The sequence below is a fragment of the Myotis daubentonii genome, chromosome 1, assembly GCF_963259705.1.
Source record: "Myotis daubentonii chromosome 1, mMyoDau2.1, whole genome shotgun sequence".
NCBI classification, from domain to species: Eukaryota; Metazoa; Chordata; class Mammalia; order Chiroptera; family Vespertilionidae; genus Myotis; species Myotis daubentonii.
The window spans coordinates 31,299,780-31,316,082 of record NC_081840.1 but is presented as its reverse complement, the minus strand read 5'-3'; the positions used below and the strand labels follow the sequence as shown (position 1 = coordinate 31,316,082).

The following is a 16,303-nucleotide window of genomic DNA, read 5'->3' as shown; positions in this document are numbered from 1 at the left end:
ATGCATATTTCTCTAAAACACACACACTTACATGGTTTTATTTCTTTAGCAGATAACAAAATAAAGTATATTTCTATTTCTGATCTAAACTGAAACATTCCTAACCTTATGTTGCCTCTAGAGAAGAGAATATACAAACTTTCATCATCAAATTCTATGGAACAGACAGTTGTTTCCAAACTGTTTAATTTCCCAGGGTTTTCCCTTCTATATATAGCCAATGAACAAAAAGAGATTGGGTGCTCAACAAATTCATTCATTTAGGCCAGGACTCACTCGTGATTGAGAATGAGGAAACTATAAGCACACCTGCTCACGTGGGCGCGCGCGTGTGCGCGGGAACACACACACACACACACACACACACACGCTGTTCCTGTCTTCATAAATCCTAGTTCCAATGGCCCCTCTGCTGTCTTCCCACTAAAACAGTGGCCGTCACTTTACAAGAGCAGTGTCCATACAGCTGAGAACAAGGAAAGGGTAGGGGGACAAAGTGGGAAAATGGGGGACATCTATAATACTTTCAACAATAAAAATAATTTTTTAAGAGGGGAGGAAGAAAGCAACATAGCTTTGAGTTTCAAATTAGACTTTTTTTAAGCGCATAGCCAAAACAATAATCTTCAAAGTATAGATTTCCTTTTAAAGTGGCATGCCCTTGAGACAGCAAATGGCTTTTGTTGTTATTGTTGTGCTCACTGTGTTTTGTTTTATAGTTAAAAATTCAGCTCTTGCCAGAAAACATAGCAGGTGGTGAAGGGGTGGAGGGTGGCGAGAATCACAGAAAGCATACGGTGAAAAAAAGAAACCTGAAACAAGTTGATGGGAAATCTAAAAGCCACAGAGAAGTGTATCCTGCTTCCTAGCCACAACTCTGGGACACGACAGGCACAGTGACCGTACAATCATAGGACAGATGCAGCATCAAAGGACAGGTTGAAAGTTGAAAAATAATAAAGGGGGAAGTCCCAAACTCAGTGAGCTCTGTTAGAGACAAACGAAGCCAGCCACATATTCGTATACTAAGTTTCGTTGTATATCCATTTAAAGCCACCACTACAATACTTAGATCTGGAAAACTAGTGTGGTTTTGCTTTGCTCTGAATTTAGAAGTTTTCAAATATGGAGTATCAAAATCGATTCCCTCATTCAAAAGAATTTATGGAGCGAGCACCTACTATGCTCCTGTTACCCCAGGGATACAGAGTTGAACCAGAGAGACAAGCTCCCTGCCTTCGTGGCTCCCATTTTAGTTGGAGAGACAAATAGCAAGTACATAAAGAAAAAATTAAAAAGTATAATTATAGACCATAATAAAGGGATAATGATATTTAGAGGACGGGGACTCGTTAGATAGACTGGGGAAGAAAGTTCTCATGGCAGGAAAGCAGAGAAAAGGGGCATGAATTATCAGCCCCTGGTTATTTTTCCCACCACAGAGCTAAGAAGAAAAAGAAGAGACCTTGAAGAGTCTCCCCCTTCCGGTAGCAGCATCATAGCTCCTTCCCACCCCTGCTTGCCAACAAGTACCTCATGCTCTGGACATTTTCTCCATCCTCCTCTGAAATCTCAGCATCTCTTTTCTCTTTGTTGTGACACTGAGCTAGTTTGAAACTCAGTCTGTGCCGGTATGCTGACAGGGGCTAGCTAGAGAATTACACATTTCAGAGACTCAACTGGCAGTTGCACAGGGGCCTCTGGGAGGGAAGACCAACACACAAGGCAGGGATCTTCGGGACAAGTGGTTAGGGAGTTATCTGGAAGTTGGCTGGCTCCCCTTAAGCCGCTCCTGTAGAAAGACACTGCTCAAATGGAACCAGACACATAAAAGCATCGAATAGACTGTCCAGCCTATGAGGGAAGGCAGGGGGTGAGGGGGTAAGAAATTAACCAAAGGACTTGTATGCATGCATATGAGCATAACCAAAGGACACAGACAGTAGAGGGGTGAGGGTATGTCCTGGGGGGTGGGAGTGGCTGGGGAGAGGTCAACAGGGGGAAAAGGACACTCATGTAATACTTTTAACAATAAAGAATTTAAATTTATTTTAAAAAATGTTTGCACAAGAACAACTGGGAACAAAATAAACTTACATGTTAACAGTTTAAAAAAAAAAAAGAAAAAAAAAAAGACACTGCTCAGCCTCTCAAGAGGCTGACAATAATTTGTTCCCAATATCACAGTTATCAATATTCAAGAGACAGAGTAAAATGATCCTGCAAAGCTAACAGAGAATAGCCAGAGCAGTGGGAGGGGGACCAGGGAGAGATAAACATAGAAGAAGCTAAGAGAGATGTTTCTACGTGGATGGAACGTGTCTGTGAAATTTAGCAAATGTACTTTGAGAGGTGGCATAGCAGAAGACGTCCACTTACAATAGTGGAGGTGAGAAAGTAAAGACACATTTTAGGAAGCACTTAAAAGAGGAAGAACTGGTAGACAGATATGTAAATAGGTAAAAAGAGTGCAGCGTTGAGTGTTTTATTCATATATGTATTTTTTAATATTGAAGAGATATTAGCATGTTTATGAGCTGATAAGAAAGAACCAGTAGAGAGAGAAATGGACAATACAGAAGAGAGAAGGGCATATCTATGTCCTCACCCTGGACCACTGCATAGAACTCTAAACTCAGATATATTAACTGCCCACTTGACATGACAAATGGCCATCCCCAACTTATCACACCAGTTGCTTGCACCAAAAGCCTTCAAGTAAATCCTGACCCTCATTCTCTCTTATACTCTCACTAGGGGTCCAGTGCACAAAGATTCATGCATTAGGGTTGCGGGGGTCCCTTAGCCCGACCTACACCCTCTCCAGTCTGGGAGCCCTCAGGGGAGCTCTCTCCAATCCGGGAGTTTCTGTCTGTCTGTGCAAACATATGAGCGAATTGTCTGAGACCCCCAACCCAGTTTGGTTTGTTGCTCACAGAATAATAGAGGCATTTTTTTTCTTTGCTTCATTGGTGGAGATTTCCTGGAAGTTTTAGGATATCTTCCCTTTAATTTTTCCTAGACACTCTGATTTTACTTGTCTCTCACCTTTGCTCTCCCTCCATCTTCCACTGCAACAGTAACTTGCTCCGGGCTCACTTTGCTCTAGTTTTGGAGATCCGTCTGCCACTAGAACTATGATTCCTAGCATTCCTGCTGCTCCCTGTGCTCTGGATTTCTGCTTCGGTCCTGGGGCTGCAATCAGAACTACTATTCCCAGAATTCCTGGTGCTCCCCGCGCTGGGAGCAACAGAGGGAGCCATGTCCCCCCAAGGGAGTGACCGAGGCAGCGACCGAGAGAGCCTCATGCCCCCAAGCTGCTGGCTCTTCCACTTCTGCTCTCCACCTGGTGCCTGTGTATGCAAATTAACCCACCATCTTTGTTGGGTTAATTTGCATATTCACTCCTGATTGGCTGGTGAGTGTAGCAAAGGGATGGTCAATTTACATGTTTCTCTTTTATTATATAGGCTATTTTGTTGGTCCTAACCATTTGTCCAGAATCTAACCAATTCTGACCGCCACTGCCATCATCTCTCACCTTGACTATTAACCTATCTGCCCTCTTCCATCCTTGACCAGTTACCAGTTACTGTCTCAATTCCACACAGCAGCCAGATTGATCCTTATAAAACATAAGGCAAAACATGCCACTCTTGGAACCAAAAACTTCCAAAGTCTTCCCAACTGACTTAAAAGAAAAGCCACTACTTTGACCCAGATGTTTGTGTGGTTTGGCTGACCCCTTGCCCTCCCACCCCCAGCCTTCTTTTGTCATAGGAAGGCCAGGAATGAGAGGAATGTGTGTCCACTTCAGCTACACTTTCTTTTTCAAAGAAATAAAAGAAAGACCATCTGCTGAGATGAAGAAGGGTGGTCCTGGGTGTAGGAGAAGTGGGAAGGAAACATGTGAGAGTTGAATAAGAATAACTGTTCAACAAATGTGAGAGGGAGATGAGCTTAAAATAAGAGGCAAGTGATGAGACTGTGGACCGTGCATTTTAGTGGCACCTGTTCATACGACTGTGTAATTTACTCCAGATAGTGCTCTGTGATCTTGGAACAGTAGCAAAAGAGGCAGTACATCCAGATCTGGAATTTGGGGGCCATGGTTCAGCAAAAGGACAAGGGACGATGGAATCTAGAGTGTGAGAGTATGTATGGGGCCAGAACAAATTATGTTACTCTCTAGGGAGGGCTTCCTAAGGGCAAGGAGTTGGGGAGTCACACCTCCTATGGGGGTTCTTTGAGGCCTTTTCTAAAGAATCTAACAGACAAACTCATAGGCAGTGAGAAAATTTCCTAAAATCCATGGCTTCCACCCTAAAGTCTCATTAGAAGAGTCAACTTGTCTCCTTTGCCAAAGTCTAACCAGAGGCATGAGTGTAAGTGTCTCTCCCTTACATTCATTTTAAATCCATAAGGCTCTGAAGTTAGATCGTCACAGATTAAGTCTTTTGGGAGTTGTTAAACATAAATTCAACTTTAAAGAAGACAGGATCAAAAAGGTAGTTCCAGAGTTAACTTCAATGAGAATATTTTTAAGTCTCCAGTATTTCCAAAGAATCAACTTGGATATAGTGCCATCCTATAGAAATCTCACTTACACACATAGCCCATTGCCAGGACCCTGTGGCAGGAACCTTAACTCCCAAGGAAACTTAAGTCAGTCATCACAATTTATGTAAATATTACATAAGTAGGAAAGAAGCAGTCACTTGGAAACTGGCTTAGAAATTACTCTAAAAAATTTTCCACTTTCTGAGCATACCAAAGCAATTCTTAAATCTCTGCATAGAGGCCTTTGGGTATAACATTTATTTTAACATGTTCTAAATAATTCATCTATGGATTTGTTAGACTTTCAACCTGTGAAAAAATTTTCTAAGAATTTTATTTTAACCAAAATTAAAATCATATGTCAACTGATCCTCAATACCACATATGTAAGGATTATGTAAGACCTCCCCCAATATTTTTGTCTAGCAGAACACCACTTCACCTGCCAAGTAACAATAACCTGTCTAAGGCAATATACATATTCATAAGAATCAATACTAAATTTATTGGAAGCTCACCAAATAATTTTGAAACAATCAGTAAGAAAATTCTCCTGAGTAAAACACCTTCTTTTAGAAAGTAAGATTTCAGCCCAGATGGCGTGACTTAGTGATTGAGTGTGGACCTCTGAACTAGGAGGTCATGGTTCAATTCCCAGTCAGGGTACATACCCAGGTTACAGGCTCAGGCATGCAGGAGACAGCCGATCAATGAATCTCTCTCATTGATGTTTCTATCTCTCTCTCTCCCTCTCCATTCCTCTCTGAAATCAATAAAATATATTTTATATAAATTCTTACCATTTGCAACAGCATGGATGGATCTGGACAGCATTATGCTAAGCGAAGTAAGCCAGTCGGGAAAAGATAAATATCACATGATCTCACGCATTTGTGAAATAATGAACAACATAAACTAATGAACAAATATAGAAACAGAGTCATAGAATCATCTAACAGACCGTCCAACCTATGAGGGAAGGTGGGGGTGAGGGGGGTAAGAGATCAACCAAAGGACTTGTATGCATGCATATGAGCATAACCAATGAACAAAGACAGTAGGGGGGTATGGGCATGTGCTGGGGGGTGGGAGCAGCCAGGGAGAGGTCAATGAGGGGAAAAGGAGACTTATGTAATACTTTAAACAATAAAGAATTAAATATATTTTTTAAAAAAAGAAAGTGAGATATAATCTAATGTAAATATATTTTATTGAACTTGAAAGTTGATTCAGAATAAAAGCAAATTTGCAGTAAAAAAAATACTGTATAAACAAAATCTACCTACACTAGATAAATGGTTACTAATAAAATTATTTTCCCTCACATAGAAAAAAAAGTTTTAGATTCCATAAAGACAAACCCCCTTCAACTATTCAATGAAACTACTCATTGAAGGTCAAGAAGGACCACCCAATGCCAGCCAGATCTCTCCTGACTCACTGTCCAATTGATCTTGCTGCTACCACTTCCTTCTTGAAGTTCTCTCATCCGTTGTCAGCATGCTTTCTTTTTCCTCTCTGGGTTCTTTTCTTAACCTCTTTGTGTCTCTCCTTCCTCAAGTGTCCACACTTGGCCAGCTTCATTCTGACTCTATCCTGTACTCTTTTGTCATCAGTTACTTTCTCTACACTGTGACTCCTAAAGAGATCTCTCCATGGCTCACATCTCTGGAACCCCAATCACACATGTAAATGCAGAACATACGGAGATCTCCAACCAAATGACCCACAGGCCCTCAAACTCAACATGTCCAAATAAGAACTACCCTTTCCCCCCAGTAATATCTGCTCCTTCTTTTCTATCTCAAAAAAATAATTTTGTTATTCACTGAGCTGAATTAGCCAGAAATCTACAAGTCCTTTGAACTCTTCCTTCTACCATATCCAACACCTTCATCCATTCACCAATAACAATGTAAAAAATATTTCAGGAACTTTCCATGCAATATCTTCTGGAGTACTCCAAATAATTCTGCAATGTAGGGATTATTATCTTCATTTTCTAGATGATGGTTTAAGTAATAAATGTAAATTCGTAATAAGTATTGAAAAAAATGAACCTAGGTTTGTCTGACTCTAAAATCCATTGTCCTTTCACAAACCATGTTGTCTATGCTGAATAGTGGGAAACTATGGCTAATCTGCCAAAACTAGCCAGCCCTGTTTAAAGTTTTATTGAAACACACCATGCTCATTCATTTATGTCCATGGCTGCTTTAGCACTACCACAGCAGAGGTGAGTAGTTGTAATGGAGACCTTAGGCTCCACAAAACCTTAGAGAGTTCATACCTGGCCTTTAGGAGAAAAAAATATATTGCTAAATATAAAACTGCACCTTTTTCCATATTCCTACCATTTTAGTTTATATCTTCTTGGATAACTGCCTTCTAACTGATTTATTGGCCCATAGCCTTTATCTCCTCTGATCCATCTTTCACACTGTAGAATAAAATTCTTATATATCCCATAACCTTCAGGATAAAAGACAAACTCTTTATCAAGCCATGCAGGCCTTTAACATCTTGCTTTCTTCCTTCCTCCCCATCCACTTCTACATTCCCCTCAAGCCAAAAGAGTCCCAGAAAAAGGCCAAATCATTTCATTTTTGTTCCTTTACATGTATCTCTTTACCTGGAAAGTACCGAAGTTCTGCATCATTTACCTCTTTCGTTTGTAGTCAGAGCTTAAGTCGCTTCCTCTTACAATCTTCCTATATTCCTCAGGTTGAGCTAGGTGAACTTCCACTCATTCATTTATTCATTGATTCATTCATTCTATATATGTTTAATGAAGATAACTTATCAATTAGGCACAATGCTTTATGCTAAATATACAATGAAGAAGAGGAGCCCGGCCAGTATAGCTCAGCATTGAGCACTGAGCCAAGAACCAAGAGACCACCAGTTCGACTCCTGGTCAGGGCACATGCCTGGGTTGCAGGCTCAATTCCTAGTGTGGGGTGTGCAGGAAGCAGCCAACCAATGATCCTTTCTCATCATTAATGTTTCTATCTTTCTCTCCCTCTCTGAAATCAATAAGAATATATTTAATAAAGTAAAACTTAACCACACATTAAGATAAAAATTCTATCTTTAAAAAAAGGACAAACACAAAACCTGCATTTACCAGCCTTATAGTTTAGCCCAGCTTCTCTATTCACCTGTTCATAGTCTTAGCTCTTAGCTTACAGCCGTGGTCAGCAAACTGCGGCCTGTGAGCCACATGAGGCTCTTTGGCCCCTTGAGTGTGGCTCGTCCTAAGCCTTAGGAGTACCCTAATTAAGTTAATAACAATGTACCTACCTATATAGTTTAAGTTTATAAAAAAATTTGGCTCTCAAAAAAAATTTCAGTCGTTGTACTATTGATATTTGGCTCTGTTGACTAACGAGTTTGCCGACCACTGGCTTACAGTATAAAGAGAGATGGGATGGGGATGGAGAAAATGGGAGAAAAAGAGAGGATTCCATGATTTCCTTGTCAGACACTCACTTACCACTAACTTATTGAGGGCCAGGAACTATCTAGTTTGTTTCCCTAATACCAATACCTATTAGAACACTTGAGACAATGCTGAATGAATTAAATAGTTTTGAGTGATACAGAGACACAGGTAGTTCCAGAGACCAAGCAAAGAGACCAGGTTACTTAATAGGCCACTGAGAAAACTTCCTTTTGTTGTTTGGGAAAACTCAACCTTAACAGAATCTGAGAGGCCTTTGTGAAAATTTGTCTAGGCATAAAAAGAAACATTAGTACAAACAAACATTCCTGAAAAAGATGCAAGTACTGCTTTGAATAAGAAACAGGAGCTAAAATGCACATCTCTTGGTCTAATTTTAACTATTGGACTACATACCTGAAACTACTAAACCATGAAAAAGGTTTCTATAGCCCTGTACTTTGGGCTCCACAAAATGTTTTCCTCACAAGATACTCAGCTCATTAAAAAACAAAGGGGGGAAAAGGAAAAATCTTTTTTTTTACAAGCAGGGGTAAAGTAGGCACAAAGAATTGACCCAGTTTCCAAAATAAACATTAAGCTTAAAGCACTTTCCATCTGGCTAAAACTAAAACCAGAAATGAAAATTGGCATGTTCACACTCCATTTCCTACCTACACCATAATGGCAAGGGAAAGAAAAAGTTAACATATAACTTGATATTGTATCTGAGTCTCATACTAAAATCGGCAGAGGAATTACTTTAGAATTGGAAAGGGTAACAACTCACTTTTAAACCCACCTGGATATCCATCTGGGCCAAACAGCGTTCACAGTCCCCACTGGCATGGTGTACCCACTCTCCTTGGCCCCCTTTCTCTGCCCTTGAGGCAAATGCCTTCCAGTCTTCCTAGCTTCCTAATTTCTGTATGAAAAAACACTTATCTTTTCAAAACCTATCTTTTCTCTATAATATCCCCTGACAGTCTCCCTTCTTAACTCTTTATTGAACATATTCCATACAAGACACCTTACTCTCCATAAAACAAGGTATGCAATCCACGTGAAAAGCCCTAAAGCCTTTAAATGACACATGCTTCTTTTCCATGTTAACCTCATCTCCAACACCACCAGCCCGACTCTATGGACAGTGGCAGAAGTTCACTAACAGAGTCTTAGATATGTAGAATGTTAACACTGAAAGGGGCCTTAAAAGACATTTATTTTAACTCCTATATTTCACGATTTAAAAAATAATAGTTAGAGAGATTCAAAGACTATCCAAGGTCACACAGGCCTTTGTCCTCAACTTATTTTATTCTAGTGGTCCAGTGCATGAATTCACGCACATTGAAAGGAGATTAATTAGAAAAAAGATTCATGCAGTAATTACATTACTGCAAAAAAAATTATGTCAAAATACTATATATAATATAGTATTATAAAATTAAAATACAAAATACTTTAATATAGCTATTTACCCTTTTTCTATAATAGAAGTGCAAGAGATGAAAGAAAATTAGTAAAATGTATATGAAAATAATATATAAATTGATTAATAAACAATAACATGATATAAAAACAATAAAGACATGATATAAAAACATTGATAAAAACAATGATTGATAAATTGATTAACAAATAAACATGACATAACAACAACAAAGACATGATATAAAAACAACATTGATAAAAACAGTGACTTATAAATTGATTAAACTTATTCTAATATCTCCCTGTACACCACATTAAGAGGAAAAAAAATCTTTCAGAGTGCTTGACTAATTTTACTTGTGATGAAGTACTTACAACTTTAACTTAATATCACACGCTCTTCAAATGCCAGAGAAAGCAACATATTACTGACCATGTCCAAAAATGGGTTCAGGCAGGAATATTCCTACTCTTTCTAGAGTTTTTCTTTGTGATGTATTAATAGTCATTGCAAATGTTGGCATCACGAGAAACTGTCTTCAAATTAATTTAAATGGGAAGCCAGTGTCAGATGGGGACTAATCGATTCTTGGAATCAAAACAACCTCTCCTTCCACAGATCCTGTTAATACTTCAGTTTCGATTATGTTAGGTCACAATATTTTGATAATAAATCTGGTACCATTACAAAGACCCCATTTACTATTAAGATTTTTCAGTAGCATAATGATTACACCTACTTTCTTTTTTTTAATTTTGTTTTATTGCTTAAAGTATTACAAAGAGTATTACATATGTCTCCTTTTCCCTTCCCCCTTGACATTCCCCCGGCCTCCCCTATCCCCCAGTGTCTTGTGTCCATTGGTTATGCTTATATGCATGCATAAAAGTCCTTCGGTTGATCTCTTACCCCCCTCTCCTGCCCCCCAACCCTCCCCAGCCTTCCTGCTGTAGTTTGACAGTCTGTTCGATGCTGCTCTGCCTCTGTATCTATTTTTGTTCATCAGTTTATAATGGTCTTTATTATCCATAAATGAGTGAGATCATGTGGTATTTTTCTTTCATTGACTGGCTTATTTCACTTAGCATAATGCTCTCCAGTTCCATCCATGCTGTTGCAAATGGTAAGAGTTCCTTCTTTTTTACAGCAGCATAGTATTCCATTGTGTAGATGTACCACAGTTTTCTAATACACCTACTTTCAATTTTAATTTATGACATGGCATTCCTGAAGGAGTAATATTATTAAGAAATTTAATGGGAAATTTTTCCTTTTTGGCATCAACCGTTGAATCGATGGAATCATCACTCAAACAGGTGTGAAAATCTCCATTGAATATATCCAAAATTTCTTCAATTTATGAATGTGCTAATTTTTAGGACAAAGAATCGTACATTCAGATATATTTTTAACATTATAGATACAATATTTCCAAAGGTAGCTTCAATAATAGATCCTTTACAAATCATTTCACGGGGGATTTCAATAGTATCCATTCCTAAATTAAAACTGCTATCAAGCTGAAACCGGTTTGGCTCAGTGGATAGAGTGTCGGCCTGCGGACTGAAAGGTCCCAGGTTTGATTCCGGTCAAGGACATGTACCTGGGTTGCGGGCACATGCCCAGTAGGAGATGTGCGGGAGGCAGCTGATCGATGTTTCTCTCTCATCGATGTTTCTAGCTCTCTATCTCTCTCCCTTCCTCTCTGTAAAGAATCAATAAAATATATTTAAAAAAAAAAACAAACTGCTATCAAGAGGTTTTGATCAATTGCCAGTGCGCATCATATGTACCAGCCGGTTGATCACGTGCAATTGGTGCCAGTGAGAGCTTTATATGTATCGCAAATGCACCAGTCAACGTTTATTTTTAAATTGCCAGTGCGTGTCATATACACTGGCCGGTTGGTCAGTCGGTCGGACGGACATATGGTTGGTCACTTAGCTTTTCATATATATAGACTCTCCCACTCTCTGGGTCTCACTAGCTTCTCTTTATTTCCTCTTCCTATGGAAAAGGGTAAGGGAAATGCCCATTATCTCAGCTTGGCTTTCATCTGAACTCCACAGAGGATGCTAAATGAGCTCATCAACTGGAGAATATGATGCGATGCATGGCATGAGTCTCCTCCGCATGATGCTGAGTGGCCAGTGTGTAACTAAGTGCTCCCCAGCAGCACTTAACCACCTACGTGGAGATTCAAATTTCCCTTCATACACACCCCACTGGCAGATGGCCCTGCTATACTTCTAAATGTACTAAACATTTGCTTCTGCATTATATACTGTACCAGTCATTTACAGAAAGTTCTCACACTGCCCAAGCTATCATCAATTACATCCAATTTTAAAACTGCAATTAGCATTATTATGACTGGGTGTCCTGTCTACCAATGTAACCTCAGCAATTTTGTATTTATAGCTCCTGGTTTTGCTTCGTTTTACTTTTAAAGACTTAGTTTGAATGGCATCCTAGCAGGACGGGTTCTGATTATCCAATACCATGTTAGTCAGGCTGCCTAAGGTTAACAACTAAGCAGGCAACAAATGAAAGAGTAAAAATGCTTTTAAGTAAAACACAGAGTGGGGCAGAAGTAGGTTTACAGTTGTGAATACATGAAACAGAGTTTGTTCTTCTTATTACTTACTTATTGTAGTACTTTCCATACAAAGAACATGTAAACCTACTTTTCCCCCACCCTATTAAATACCCGAAGTCTAACCTAGTCTTTTGAAATATGCTTTTTACATGTTTATTAATTTATTTAATAGTGTGTAAAAATAAAACAAATAAATTATATATAGCAGAAGAAAATATATGTATATTTAGAGAGAGAAATTTACAGTTGAACACAAATTATTATGGCCAAAAGTTATTCACAACTTCTATTTTTTATTTATGTTTCTTCTTTATTAAACTGTAATAAAAGATGCAAAAATATAGTTTTTTATAATGGTTGGATTAAACTAAAATACAATTATGTAATTAGTAATGAAGAAGGAACTAAGTAAGCATTATTTTCTTGATAAATCTTTAGAAGATTCATCAAATATATTAAGACAAAAGTATAATCATATCAAAAAGTTCCACACTCCCATTCCTTTCTTTTATAGACACCAAAACAAATCATCAGATCAATAAGGTCCTTTCTGAACAGAAGTAAAATCAGTCAGTGTGCTAATCTTTAGAAAAAAAAATATTAGGGGCTCAATAATGAGATTATATAAATGAAATGGATTTAAAAACATTGCAGAAAGGCATCATTAAGTATTTACTGCGCAAATTACCAAAGAGATTACCCACATCTTGATCTAAAAAAAAAAATGCTATTTCCCACAAGTGCTGCAGAATAAACTGCAGAAAAGCCCTTTGGTAGTGAATTTCGTGACCATCAGCAGAGTAGTCAGGTTCATTCATGAATGGGCAGATAGAGAGAAATGGGGGCGGTGACTATCCAGGAATGGCAATGGCTGCTACCAGAGCCGTGCAGTACAGCCAAGGCACAGAGCATGCTGAAATTGAAAACAGATAAATTTGAGGTAGGAAATCCATGGTGGTAGACATATTCTGAGAAGATCCAAACAACCTTCCAGTTCTGGAATCTGAGCAGGAGGATTCTCCACCTTGGGCAAATGTAGGAACAAACGATTTAGTCTAAAAAAAAAAGTCCTTGGTAGCAGGGGAGGAAAATATGTTCCGATCTTGCTGACACAGAAGGGATCAAAAGGAGACACCAGGAGACCAGAATTGAAGGGAGGCCACGGTCATAAATTTTACTTGAAGATTTGTCAGAAAGGACCCAGGAGCTGAAAGTGCTGCCGTTGAAATTTCTAAATATTGCTGGAAGGCACGAAACTTTCAGGTGACTTTCTTCAGAAAAAGAGGCTATCATTTACAAGTAGTGATTATTTTCCTCAACAGAATAAAAGTGATTTTCAGCTCCAACAATTTTCTGGTAAAACGTTTTTCTCAGTTATAAGGTTACAAGTGGTGCTTCTCAAACACCCAGCATGGATTGACTAGAATCCTAGCACAAACAAAAGCACCAGCCTTTTTGTTTTCTTTCTCTTTCACTTTCCCCCCTTCCCAATCTCTCTCTCTCTCTCTCTCTCTCTCTCTCTCTCTCTCTCTCTCTCTCTCTCTCACACACACACACACACACACACACACACACACACACACACACACACACACAACACACAACACACTACTACCACTAAATTCTTGGCTACGTCTATGGCTGATAACACATACTGGTTCTGGGTGGTTCTGGGAACACTGGTGGTTTGTTTTGTCTATTTTACTTGGCGTTATTGTAGGGAAAAAAATTAAACTAAGATTGCCAACAGCTACAACTGCCAATTTGGTTGATGTTTTGTGCATGTGTATCTAATAAATTTTGGAACAGTGGGAAGTTACTATAACACTGCACAGGTCTTGACAGTTTTCTATTATCTTCTTAGGTTGCTGCAAAGGAAACATGCCATAAAATTACTAACGACCCAGGTCAAAAAAGGAAATTAAAAGGCATCTCATAGGAACACTCTGGCTATAGCAATTGAAATTTATTCAGAGACATAAAAAGAAAACCTAAATCAACAGGCAAAAGATGTCAGAAATTCGTTTCTAAACAGAAAACAACCACTCAGATGTTGAAAGGATATAGCAAAAACTCAGTAAAAGGCCTAACTTTAAGACCAGGTCTTCATCATAAAATCAAGATAGGAACTGAAGGAGAAGAAAATTTACATATAGCAATATAATTGGCCACACATGAAGTCAAGAAAGAATGGGACCAATTCTGAATCAAATGAAATTTTGAAAACTCGACTAAATCTATGTGAAAATTTCCAATATAGGTAGATTCTGGAGGTAAATAGTAAAAGGTGGTGAAGGACTTGTTGGTGCTTCTACTGACTAGCTCCTACTGACTAGGCCTACCAAGAGACTTAGGGTGGGGCAAAATCCAGCTAAAGGGAACACTGCACTCCCAAAGGCAGACTTTCAGATGAGCTCACCAAGGCTTCCACAAAGGAATCGGGGCCAAAATTCAAAAACTGCATTTTTCTGGCATGTATCTTTGTCAGAGACCTAACTGGAGTGGACCTAAGGACAGGAGAATTCACTATGACCATCAGGGACATCTCCAACTTCATTCATTTATACAAGTATAGATTGAGCATGATATTAAAAACTGTTTACAAGTTGGGTGTAAACAACTGCTCTCATGGAGCTTACATACTGATGGAAAAGAAAAACAGAGTCAATGTGGTTTCAGGACTTGGTCCATACAATGAAGAAGAAAAAGGGAAAACGGGCAGAGAACAAAGGCGGTTGGCATCGGGGTGGTTTTTCTAGTAGGGCAGCATTGGGAGGAATTTCTGAAGAGGAAATCTGAGTATAGGTCTGCGTGAATGCAGGACATAATACAGGGCAGGGAGGGGTGTTATAAGCAGTGGGGAAACAAACACAAGGACTCTGAGACAGGACTCGGCTTGCTGTGTAGAGACATCAAGATGGCTCACACGGAGGGAGTAGAATAAACAAGGGGAGAAAGTGAAGTGGGTGAGGCAGACAAGGGGTCAGATCAGTAAGGCGTTGATAGCAGGCATAGACAATCTGAATTTTACTTTATGTGCACTAAAAAACACAGGAGGGATTTGAGCAGAGGATGTGATCTCATTTACTTAAATGGTGTGATCTCATTTACTGAATGGGGCCACTGTGGGTAGAGATGTGAGACAACAGTAGAAAGGAACACATAGGAGATTACTGCAAACGTGCAGGCCAGTGATGGTGGTGACTTGGTCTTGGGCGGCAGGTTTGGAAATGGAAAGATTCAAATGTATTCTGAAGGTAAAGCCAGCAGAGCTTGTTATGATTAGGTGAAACACATGATAAAAACAGGTATCTAAGATAATTTCCAGGTTTGGGGCCTGAGAAACAAAATGATAATGGTGCCCTTCAACTCTCCATAGATTTTATTCTCCTATTATTATTTTGTGAAAAATGTAACTATGCTAGTATATCCACTCTGAAAAATAGTTTGCCAATTTCTTAAAAGAAACACTAAATATACACTTACCATATGTCCCAGCAATCAAATTACTGGGTATTTATCCCAGAGAACTGAGAGCTTATGTCTAAACAGAAAGCTATACATGAATGTTCATAGCAGCTTTATTTTTAATAGCCCCAAACTGGAAACAACCAAAATGCCCCTAAATAGATGAACAGTTGAACAGCAGTATATCCTAACCATGAAATACTACTCAGATATATCAAGGAACGAGCTATTGATGTACTCAACAACTTAGATGGATCTCCAGGAGATTATGCTAAGTGGAAAAAGCCAATTTCAAAAGGTCACATTTTGTATGATTCCATGTATATAACATCCCCAAAATTAAAAAAAAAGTATAGCTATGAAGAACAGATAGTTACCAAGGGTTAGGCATGCTTGGGGGAAGGGGTAGGTGTGACTATAGATCAGTTACATGAGGGACATATTTGTGGTGATGGAACTATTGTGTATCTTGATTTCTGTGGTGGTGACAGGAATTTACCCGCGTGATAGATCACCACCGAACTATACACACACCTTGCACCAATGTCAGTGTGGGTCTTGTCCTAGAGATTTATGAGGTGTAACTACTGGAGGAAACCAGGTGGAGAACACAAAATCCCTCTCTGTACTGTCTTTGCAACTTCCAGTGAATATATAATTACTTGAAATAAATTTTTAAAAAATAAAATTATGCTCATTTGTAATGCAAAATTAATTAAATATTAAAATTAGTATAGCAATAAATCCTACATTTGACAAAATTTTGTCTTCTGAATTTATAAAGCACCTTTTTGCCAAT

General features: G+C 38.8%; 1 protein-coding gene across 1 annotated transcript in view; it reads right to left on the bottom strand.

The window, feature by feature from the left end:
- KCNH5 (potassium voltage-gated channel subfamily H member 5) overlaps positions 1-16,303 on the bottom strand; it is a 250,185-nt gene that overhangs the window by 167,492 nt on the left and 66,390 nt on the right. The gene's annotated exons all lie outside the window — the stretch shown is intronic.